Source organism: Toxorhynchites rutilus, chromosome 3 (genome assembly GCF_029784135.1).
Source record: "Toxorhynchites rutilus septentrionalis strain SRP chromosome 3, ASM2978413v1, whole genome shotgun sequence".
Classification (NCBI taxonomy): Eukaryota; Metazoa; Arthropoda; class Insecta; order Diptera; family Culicidae; genus Toxorhynchites; species Toxorhynchites rutilus.
In genome coordinates this window covers 49,583,073-49,595,314 of record NC_073746.1, presented here as the reverse complement: position 1 = coordinate 49,595,314, position 12,242 = coordinate 49,583,073, and the positions used below count along the sequence as shown (strand labels likewise).

Genomic DNA, 12,242 nt, shown 5'->3' with positions numbered 1-12,242 from the left:
TGGCACGAATGAGTCGTGTTGATAGTCTCGTGTTCGCTTACGAGCGCTATACGCTTCTCAATTTGCGCCTAGCCTAACGAGCGTCTCGACAAAACGTGGAGCGATACCGATTGAAGCGTCAGGAAGAAAAAGAGTGTGAGGGGATGGAGTTGTTTTATTGTTCTCGAGAATTGCGGATGTTCTTCAAAAAACTAAACGCCTCGGTTTTGTTTTGAGTAGGAACAAGAAAGGAGACACCTTGATGAACAAAAGCGTGCTGACAGGAGACCAAAATTGCGTTGATGAGGAATCCACAGGTTCAGTGAGCAATGAGGCTCAACGATAGGTGAAGTTATTCTTCTTAAATGACACTAACGTTCCAAAAGGAATTTCGCCGTCTCAACATAGTATTACTTGCGTCATTTTTATTTGTACTTAGTTGAGATGTTTATGCCAAATTACACGCCTTAAATGCATTCTGAGTGGCAAGCTCTAGAATACGCGTGAGCACAGTGCAGATCGGGAGTCATTTCTTTGACGAAAAATCCCCTCCCGACCAGAACGGGAATCGAACCCGAACCCCCGGCATGTTAGGTGTAACGCTAACCACTCGACCGCGGAACCACAATAGGAGGCCATTAAGTTAAAAAATCACAAAGCAGCTGGTAAAAATGGCCCTGCAGCGGAGATCTTCAAGAGAGGTCCAGGAAAACTTGTAGAGTGTATGCATCGATTGCTAGTCCGGATCTAGGACACAGAATAACTACCGGAGGAGTGGTAGAATTAGATATTTTACACTACGGCAGATCCTCCAAAAGTTCCGCGAGAATTATGACTCTACACACCACATTTACATCGACCAAGGCCACAAAATATACCATCAACCGACGACAGATATGGAGAATCGTGGACGAACACAGCTTTCCCCGAAAGTTGACAACACTGATTCAGACACCGATGAATGGTGTGCGATGCAATGTGTGGATCTCAGGCGATATGTCGGATTCGTTTCAGATTCACAGGGTTGTTCTCCATGGGCACGAAGCATGCACAATGATCGAAGAGGATTCACAAGCACTTGGTGTTTTTCGAACGCCGAGTGCTCAGAACAATATACGGCGGTGTACAGGGAAACGGAGTATGGAGAAGGAGAATGAACCACGAACTGACGCAACTCTACGGCAAACCCAGAATCCAGAATGTCACCAAGGCTGGACGAGTCCCAGCAAACATTAAATCGTATAATTTTGCACGTACTAAGTCTTACAAGAAATCAGAATAAATCATAATCGCATATAATATCAATCAAAGTATGTATCGTGTATATTTGAAATCGCATAAAATGTAAAAACACGATTTTATGTATCATTATCAAATTAAGTCGCAATTCGGTATAATAAACATCAATTTAATGATGTACATTGTCGTAAAATATATTTAATCCGCATCATATGCGTATATTACGCTGATGCAGTTTGTGTGTCGTATAATCGTATAATTTAAATCGATTCAGTACTGTAGTAAATCGTGTTGCATGCTGAAGAAAATCATGAAACAGTAAATCATATTAGATCATAATAAAGAACATATTACATATTGAACATATTGGAATGTCAATGAAATGCTGATGCACGTGAAAGTTTTAACCGCTGTTGAATTAAATTTCAGATAGCCGCGCGAGATAGCTGGTGGATGATAAAATCCAGACGACCCAGCAAACATTAAATCGTATAACTTTGCAAATGATAAGTCACATATAATTTCGTATCAAATCACAATCGCATAAAATATCAATCAAAATATCGATCATATATATCTAAAATCACATAAAATGCAAAAACACGATTTTCCATGTCATCGATGGATTGAGTGGTAACGTTGTCGTATCAAATCGCATATCAGTCCAAAAAGCATCGCATATCGTTATACATGGCTTTATATGCGTACAAAATATGGCATATACGTATATCGCCTCCACTTTTGTGTGTATATGCTAGTTATCTGCATCATATATCATACAAATGTGTCTTGGTTGTATGTATATCGCCTCCAATTATAGCTATTCTTACGACTTAATGTTTGCTGGGGACCGGAGTTCGAACCCACATCGGAGCAGTTTTCACCAAACATCAATCTGTGTTTGTGAATTTTAAACATTCATATTCCCTCCCAACATAAGTCAATCAATCAATTATCATTTCTACGAACATAAATACTCATATATAAAAATGGCGATTCGTGAGGTTATAATAAACATAACAATAAACATAATAATAAACGAAAATATTTTGCGCCATTTGTTTTTTTTCTATGTCTGTAATAAATCGTATATGAGTATGGCAAAAGTCGTATTTGGTGCTTTGACAATTCATGAATATATTCATATTAGATCGCAATTCAATTCCAACATAATCGCTATTATAGCCGGTCAAAGTTGCATATTCATCCAAACAAATTCGGTAAGCATTTGCCATGTATGTATATGGCCTCCACTTTTGCATGCATATGCCAGTTAGGCGCATTATATGCCAACCATATTTTAGGGCATATGATGTTATATATACGCTTGTTCTTCTTCTTCAATGGCACTAACGTTCCTAGAGGAACTTCGCCGTCTCAACGTAGTATTACTTGCGTCATTTTTATTAGTACTTAGTTGAGATTTCTATGCCAAATAACACGCCTTGAATGCATTCTGAGTGGCAAGCTCTAGAATACGCGTGATCACAGTGCAAGTCGGAGGAAATTTCTTTGACGAAAAATTCCCCCGACCAGAACGGGAATCGAACCCGAACACCCGGCATGTTAGTTATGACGCTAACCACTCGGCCACGGGAGCACTACGCTTGTTATGCGATTTAATGTTTGCTGGGGTGCAATAAGTAGGGCATGTTCTAAGATTGCCGGGTAGCAGCCCAACAAAGATGGTGTTCGCATCGAATCCGGTGGAAACAAGAAAAAGAGGATCCCAACGAGCGACTAGGTGGAACAGGACCTGGCAAGAATCGGTGCGGCCGGGAGTTGGAAAACTGCAGCTAAGAATCGAAATCATTGGCGGAACAAAATTGTGAATAAGATCCAATCTCTTCATGGGATGTAGCATCATTATAAATAAATAAAACCAACTCTCAACCTATCTTCGATAGATTGATGCGCGATTGTTTCTGCTATGTATGTATATGAAAGAAACTGTATCGCAAAATGTGCTGCTAAGTGCGAAAATCGAGAACGGGTCTTTCAATTTAAGATTTTTTTAAGGTGAAGGTGGATGCTAGCCATTGTAGTAGTATAGGTAAACCCACGTGTGAAAAAGGTGTAATAGTGTTTATGAGAGAAGAGCAAAGCACACGTAAATAGATCAATTCACCTATCAGACTGAGTGGCGCTTCATTGACACGAGTATTTGAATACATTTGAAAAAACAGGAAGTGGGTTATATCTATGGTATAACCGCAATGATGACGTAGGACTATCGTTGATTTAGTGATCATTTGTTTGAAGTTGAATCTGAATTCATTCTGAATGAATGAATAAATGAACATTTGGGGGACTTCGAAAACGAGAGCGTTACGTTGGAGGTACAAGGTTTTATGCATCCAATATTGGATACGAAAATGTCCTACTGATGGGGAAGAATAATCTTCAGAAGCTTTCCTGCTAATTGCACTTGATTGAAAAATCACAGAACTAAATATATTTGGTCGCAGTATTATATGTATAGAAAACATTAAAATAAATTCGTTCGCTTGCATGTAATTTTCAATTCCAAGGGGAACTGACTGATTATTTTGCAGCAACGACATCTTTCCGGATTCTCCTCGATTCTTCTCGAAATCCACTAGTGGTTAATGCTAACTCGATAACCACCTGTTGATTGTACTTGATTGAAAAATCACACAATTAATTGTATTTGGTCGCAGTATTAAATGGATAGAAAACATTACAATAAACTCTTCCGCTTGAATGTAATTTTCAAGTCCAAGTGGGACTTGCAGATTATTTTACGGCAACGATCACTTCATTCCGGATTCTTCTCGATAACCAGCGAACGTAAAGAGTTGCACGCGTGTATGCGTGTGGAAGTTGCTTCGATACCTCAAGCGGAACCAACTTCGATGCTGGTACTCTCTCGGTCGTCTTCTCTTCTCCTTCTGATGGATCGGCATTTCTGCCCTCACTCACAGTTCCAAACAAACTGCATGTCTTTCAGGTCAGGTCAGGCCAGGTAATGAATCCCTTGATCCCTCGCCGTTCAGCTCGTCCAGCACGTTCAGCTCGCTCAATTACGATGTTGTCTTGTCGATGTCCTCACGAAAAATGAATACGTTTCACCACCAGAATATCGCTTAAGTATGCTTTTTGTCCGTGATTGAATCGAGAGAAGGTGTGGTTTACGATGGCAATTTGAAAGGCAAACTAGAAGGGAATAAACTCTCTGAGTTTGAAACTTTCGACGACTGAGCAATAATCGATTGAAAATTATATAATTTTCACGATGCGAAACATTTTCCGTTGCGTGCGCATACAATATTGGACACGAAAATATCCTACTGATGGGGAAGAATAATGTTCAGAAACTTTCTTGCTAATTACACTTGATTGAAAAATTACAAAATCAAATGTATTTGGTCGCTGTGTTATATGATTAGAAAACATTAAAATAAACTCTTTCGCATCAATGTATTTTTCAATTCCCAGGGGAACTGGTAGAGTATTTTTCAGCAACGATTAGTTCTTTCCTGATTTTCCTCGATACACGAAGCCCACCAGTGGTTAATTCTAACTCGATAACCACCTGTTAATAGCACTTGATTGAAAAATATTTAGTCGCAGTGTTACATGGATAGAAAACATTAAAATGAACTCTTTTGCATGAATGTATTTTACAGTACCGATTGGATCTTTCCGGAATTTTCTCGATGCTGAAAGGCATCCAAACGAAGAGTTCCGCACATGTATGTGTGTGTGTGGCGGCTGCTCTGATCTCTTCCCGGGGAACCGTTTGTGGCATCACTCTCCTCCTGATGGATTCTCTTCTGGCCTAAGGTGCACAAACAGGCTCTTGGTGACTCCGTTCATCCGCGCTTTCATGATAAACGAAGAGCTTCACCACAATAGCGACAACATGCTCCAATCGCTGTTCAACTATAACTGAGTGGACTTCCAAGCGGCGCTCGCTTATATACCGATTGATGATTTCAATAGCCTGTTTTGAAAGCAATTTTAAGATAAATTTATTGAAACAAGTTTTTGGATCAAAAAGTAACAAGTATATAACGCGTAGACATTTTATCTTTCGAATGAAGTGTTTATCATACCGGTTCGTTCAGTTGTTTAGGAGCTATTAACGCTCAAAATCTCGGTCTCCGGCGTAACGCTTTCGTTTTCGAAACATTGATTTTACACCCCGGTATAGAAATGAAAGACGTAGTCCTACGTCAAAAAACCAATTCAATACTAAAGTAAAATATCTGAACGAAGGGTTCCGATGAACAATTGCATATATAAATATATATAGAATGTGTATTTGCATATGAAGTAAAATTCTGATTATTCGCGAGCGTAATATGAGCAAATTTATAACACATGCGAATTGGGGCTCTTTTAGTATTAACAAGTTCTTCTGCATAGTAACTCGATGTTGATAATTCCTTAATATATTATTTCGTTGATCGTATTGTTTTTACATATTCACGTTGGAGAGCTTTAACCCTTCTCTTCGTTGGCCGAGGCATTTTGATTGAATGTAATACTTTCCGTTTACTGTTTTTGAAAGCATAGGCAGCCCTGACAGTGTTCCGAGCACTGCAAATACAATTTTTTTTCACCAATACAAACAAAACCATTGCCGAAAATTGAAAAATGAAAATTTAACTTTCAGAGCACTAGCTCGAGTTTTTCGACGTTTTTCACTATACAGTGCGATAGCAGATGAAAATTTAATATCTTGTGAGTAATCGATTAGAGTTTGGTTGATATTACTTGATGGGAAGTGTGCGAAAACCATCATTTTCTTCACACTGTTTCGCAAAATAATTGATTTTCGGGCGAGGTGTGAGGGAGGGAGATGAAGGAAATGAGCGCCATTGTGGCAGCCATTTGTGGCTAGCTTCCACCTTCACCTTCAATTCATTGTGTTCGTCTCTGCCCATAGATTTATTCACTTGTTTATTTTTAAGAGGCTTCAAACTTCGCAGTTCATTCGCCTCTAACACGCCCGTATATCAATGTTATAACGAGAAACCCAGAGTTTTTTTTTTTGAAATTTTTTGATGGAAAATGGAAAAATTCTGAAAACTGAATGTGTTCAGTCAGATCGGGCATATGAGTTTTTCATGATTTCGAGGAAAACGAGCTTGAAGTTTAGTGATGTAAAGGGTTTACGTTGATCGTTCAAAACAGTTGGTAAAAATTCAAGCGTAAAGGGAGTGTTGGCTATAGGTTCAAATTTGTTTACGCAGATAAATTTGTCCGTAAGTTGATGATCTGGCAAGGGATCTGTAGTTGTGGAGAGAAGACAAGTGTTTTCATCACTGAGGCAATAATGAATGGAAAAGTTTACAAGGAGGGGTGTCTTCAGAACAGGATTTTGCCATTCATTCAATCACACAAAGGTCCGGTGAAGTTCTGGCCTGACTTGACAAGTTGCCATTACAACCGGGATTTTGCAAGGAGAACAAGATCGATTTCATTGAAAAAAACTATCAATTCACCAATCAATAGATCATACTAATGGCTGCAGTGGCTCAAGCTTCTACAAAAGAATCCACTAAATTGTCTGGATTTCCGTACCATCCAGATATATTGCACAATTATCAAAAGCAAACTGAAAAAATATGGCAGAACCATCAAACAACCAGCTCAAATGGAAAAGTGGTGGAACAAAATAGCAATAGTACTATACAGAAAATGATGGATGGTGTTACAGAAAAGTTCTAAAATTCATCCGAATTTCAATTAAAAATCTATACTATGCCTTCCTTCCCTTTTTTGTACGTTATTACTATGCTAAGAAATGTTTTTCTTTTATGCGACCAAATTATAACTGAAACGTCTCTGCCCATAGATCAATATTACAGCGGGATCATGGGGAAATTTTGGAGAATGGTTTTTGAAACGAGATGCGAAGCAAAATTGGCAATGGAGTCTCAGGTGAAATAATGCACTTCGAAAATAGTCTGATACAAAAAAAAACAATCTTCAATACTGTTAACCTTGGCGTAGCAAAAAGCTTTCAGGAAAATACATGCAAATGACAATAAAAATTATCGTGTATTGTGTGAACAAAAAAAAAGACATTGGAGAAAAAGCAACTAAATGCCACTGAGAATAATGTTTCTTTTCCTATACTTTCAATTTAGAGGTCTGGTTGAAGTTTTTTGAGAAAATAACGCATACATAATTTTTGTTTACTAAATTAAACATCTCACTACTGTCTGTTGTTTACAGAATGAAGACATGTTATCATATCTCGCATCCTTGTGCTGTGCTGTTTACAAGTAGAATTGACTAGATTGTGATATTATTAAAATGTCAAAAACCGCACGATCTAAACCGATTTCTATGTTATAGCACGCGATGAGCTCCAATTGATCACTTCGCATCGCATCGCACCACATCGCGTTAACTGTGACCTCGGCATTCAAATAGCACCGAGTAAGAATATTCATTCCATGTTTAACAATAACAATATCAAAAACTAATCGGGTTTGTTAATCGAGAATGTCGACATTGTACATTCGTCATCGCGAATTTATTGATTTTTTTTTCTGTTATAGAAACTTTGTACTACAAGGTTCACTCGCCTCTCGCCTTGAACAGAGCCAATCAGCAGATCAATCAATAAAAATTTCTTGGATGAAGCCCACAACAGTTCGCTTAATCACCATCCCTCTGTCATCATCATTCGGTTGTAAACACTGGTGGAGTGAAATAACAATACCCAACAACCAAACAAAGCGGCAACTTTTTAGGGCCACCAAATTATTATCAAAGAGTTTAACGATGTAATTTTTCAAACATATTCAAAATTAGCATGCAACAGCTAGCCTAACGGAATCCTACGTCAACTATGCGGTCGTGTTTCGGACACAGCCCTTCTGTGACTTCTTTGTATTTGAACGGTTTTGTTCTTTTTCTGTTCATTTGCCTCTAGCCCTGAGAAGGGCCCTTGTGTGGAACATACTCCTCGGCATGTCTTGAGAAAGACAATTCAATACCGCTCGACGTTCCCCAGCAAACGATGTTCACTCAACAATCACCAAACGGGAAGTGTTAATTTTGCCTTCTTCTTCTTCTTTCTTTTTGGCTTTAAGATGCTTTAAAGTTTGCAGTCCATTCGCCTCTAAATGAATTGTATTTCGCTGCTAGGTTAGTAACTCGTTTCGGTTGGCATGGTTTGAGAAGCACGTATTATTTCGTTACATGTTCAATTCATAGATTTCCTTTTTTTTTTAATTTCCTATATCTTCCTGTTAGATGTACTAAAAGGTATTTCTGGTAGAAAACTTGTAAAAATAAACTGTTGGAAGTTTCCCGCCTGACGATAAGTAAATTTTCATTTCAATAAAGGAAAATCCGCATTCACTTGTATTGGTAGAACTTCTGTCGCTTCACAGCTTATAAATAACAGTGCCCGAATTAAAATGCGCATCAAATCGGAACGTTTTGACCGTTCCGATAGGATGAATTCCAGAACCATCCTAATTAGTGCGCCTCAATAACATCATTATTTCAACGACAGGGTGAAGCCTCGAGTGATGAAACGAGAGATTGTTCGAGATCGATGGCCGGGTTCGTAAATTTTAATGCTAAAATCCTTCCCAGCCACGCACTAGCTCAGCAGGAAATTTGTATCCAGCAAATTAATTAAAAATTATAAGTTCCCTCTATCACTCATTCCATCAGTTTAATTCAATGTGCAAAATGCCATTTCTCTCCGGCTTTTCGGGTTGCTGTGTTTGCGCGGAACGATTGATTAACATTATCGCAACCGTGTACAGCACAGAAGGAGCTACACATACAGCGCAGTGGCCGACGGCACCTGCGGAGTTCCATTTTCGCGCTGTCGGTTTTGGTCAGTCAAGCAGTCCAGCAGGTTCAATAGTATCTATCATACACTCAGTCGAGCCGGTCTCATAGAATAGGCTTGAAAAAAATAATAACTCGCGGATCGCGTGGTGTTTGGTGGTTTACGAGCTAGAATTTACGTTTACGTCGATGCTAATGGCAAAAACAGCTGTTCAAGCAAGCAAAGCACATAAGTTTAATTTTTTTTCTCATTCTCGTTATATTCAACTGAGGTCGGCAATTTAAATGAAAAACGCTGAAACCGAGCTTATTCTCGGATTGTGCAGTTCAAAGTGAAACTCGTCGAAACGCTTTCGAGGCTAGTGGATTGATTGCGTGGAAAATCAAATAAAATTTTGTGCGTTCGAGAAAATCGTGTCATTTTCATCCTTCGCCGGTGGTGCATCGGAACTCGGAACAGCGTGTGTGCGTGGCGGTGAATTTTTGTTTACTGATACGGTCGACGACATTGATAGGAGCGTGATAAGGCGCTGAAAGTGTTTTGCGCTATCGCTCTCCAAGAAGGCTGCCGGAGTGATATGTTCTGTTCGTATTGCGTCGCTAATTGTGCATCTATTGGGGTAATCTGCGCCGGATGGTAAAGGTTACAGTATAATGTCGGTGAGTCTCACTTTATCTGATACCAACCGTACCACATACCATATGGAGTTATCAGACCGTGCACTGATTATAGCTTTACAGTAATAACAGTGGAAATAATTGACCTGCTGCCAATGTGGAAGCATGGGAAAATGATAAATTGTTCAACTGTTTGGTGTCGAAGAGAAATGCATTATTTTATGTGCCTAACGCTCGTTATATACAAATATCTTATGTGCAAAATACAGAAACAGAAAACGTTAGCAATAAATTGATAAATTGTGTTGTATGAATTAAACACCACATTTTTTCTGTTTTTACTATTTTGGGTTTATGTTTCGAATCAAACTTTCCATGAAGAGCATTTCTCTTCGAGTTATACCGTTCATTATTGTATTGGATGTATGAATTTGCTACCGCCCTTTTTTTGTGATAATGACATTGAGTTATTTGAAAATGAAAGAATTATTTAGGGGAAATCAGGGTAAAACCGATACCCCCTGATTTTTCCAGTTAGAAGCATTTTTTTATTGCAAATTTTCCGATGTCCCCTGTCCACACTTGTCATTCCTTACATTTCTAGCTTCCCTATTGTTGCGGAAGTCGCTTTGCTGTCAAAACAAATAACAAAACAAAACCGGTCAGCAAACTGGAGACAGTCCGAATTAAGTGGAATTTAAGTGTTTGGTCGGAATATTTTGGAAAATTCGATACATTTGTGAGCTTATTTCATCTTAGATAATCGTTTAGTGTATTTTGTTGAAATATTTTAAATTTCAAGTTAATTCGAGGTAAAACCGTCAGTCATGCAATAAGAAACCCTTTCAATAAGAAAATGAAATTGCTGGCTAAGATTTCTAGACCGGTATCCAACTATTTGTTCCGCAAACCTAACGCTACACCAGCAGCAAGAACTATGGGTTTCAATAAGCCAACAGTGAACAGATTTTGTTCGCAGGTGAAATACGTGAATTTGTTTGGTTTTTTATCTTTCAAAATCTTTGCAATCCAATTACGTATTCTTTTGCAACTATTTCCCCTGCATAGCTTCTCAGAACTTTGAAACTATTGTAACACGTTTCCATTCATTTCTCTAAAGGTGTTGGTTTTGCCCCGACTGGATGTCGATCTTACCCGCACTCCCATTCATTTCACCAAAAAACATCAATTTTTGTATTCTATTAAAATTCGCGTTCTACTAAAAAAAAGCTCCACAGACACTGTAGAATGGTTCATGTCGAGTTTAAGAGAGATTCTGTAACGATTTGAACTCGAAGAAACAAGCGCTCTATACCAGCGGTACTCAACCCTTTTTGACGTAGAACTACGTCTTTCATTAAGGGTCCCAAATCAGAAAACAGGTCACGTTTTTATGAAAAAAAGTTAACGTTAATAACTATTTTTGCCGCGAACGGATTTTGACGATTTACATACCAAACGAATCGGAAATTCCCTAAAATTTGTTTTTTATGCTATCTATTACAATCTCCTGGTGTGTAAGCGGTTTAAATTGTTGAAAACTAGAAGCATTTCTATATTTTCATACATTTGCCATTTATGAGCTTCCCTAACCATGCCGTCAATAACGAGCAACTTATCGGCGATCAACGAAGGGGAATGATTTAAAGTCTTTGTGAACCAAGAAGAGAAGAAGAAGAAGAAGAACGAAGAGAATATTTGCCTAGAGCTTAAATATTGGATCTCACTGAGGCACACTTTCATCATTCTTCGTGAGGACACCGACTGGACAACACCGTTGCTGGGCGAGCTGGTCGGCGAGAGGTCGAGTCCCTTTCTCGAGACAGTGGAGGTAAACGAGTAGGAAAGTTTCCCAAGGGTCTTTTTGAAGACTAGAAATGAATGAACTGAAAAGTTTAAAATTTCTTGAATTTAATAATAATAAGAAGAAGACAAACTTTTAGGCATTGCAATCATTACATCAAACTGGCGCCATTCCATTAAGGTTCTGAACGACACAATTGTATCGGGAATCGTCAAACTAGACTATCATCGGCTCACCAAGAAAATAATTGTTCAGGAATTTTGTGTGTGATTTGGTTTCGCATGACAGTAACAAAACTATACCCACCAAAGATGGCAGCTAAGCTAATCGACACCGGATATATTAATAGAAAGGGCTTCTGTTGAGAAGAGCGCAAAGCAGAGGACTAGAGTTAGATAACAGCGTAGCTCTACGTCAACAATGTGGTCGTGTCTTGGACATAACCTGCTGTATTTTTTTCATTCGGATCACAAACACACGTAATTTATGGTGTCGCGGGCCGCAAAAAAAGGGTGGTGTCCAAGACACGACGGCATTGTTAAAGTAGGACTACGAAAATATCGGCGAGAACGAACATTACAGAAATTTAGAAACGAAATTCCTTACTGCAAACATTTGGTAGCATTGACAAGTGCCGATGAATGAATGCATTCACTGAGTGAGGGTCGCGAGAGCTTCGCGAAGCAATAGAACGCCAATTTAACACTAAGTCTACCGATGTTTCATGTATACCTATTCCTACCACAGCGGTTCAAGTGACCCTATTTGAGGAGGCGATCTGGTGTAGTGGTAACATCCATGCCTCTCACGC

The 12,242-nt window shown here is 38.8% G+C and overlaps 1 protein-coding gene across 1 annotated transcript in view; it reads left to right on the top strand.

The window, feature by feature from the left end:
- The first annotated feature begins 9,132 nt into the window (after positions 1 to 9,132).
- The window catches only part of LOC129775277 (protein quick-to-court), a 99,572-nt gene continuing 96,462 nt past the window's right edge, over positions 9,133 to 12,242 (top strand). The window contains exon 1 of the mRNA XM_055779796.1: positions 9,133 to 9,669. The gene's annotated coding sequence lies outside the window, so the exon portion shown is untranslated. The remainder of the gene's footprint in view (positions 9,670 to 12,242) is intronic.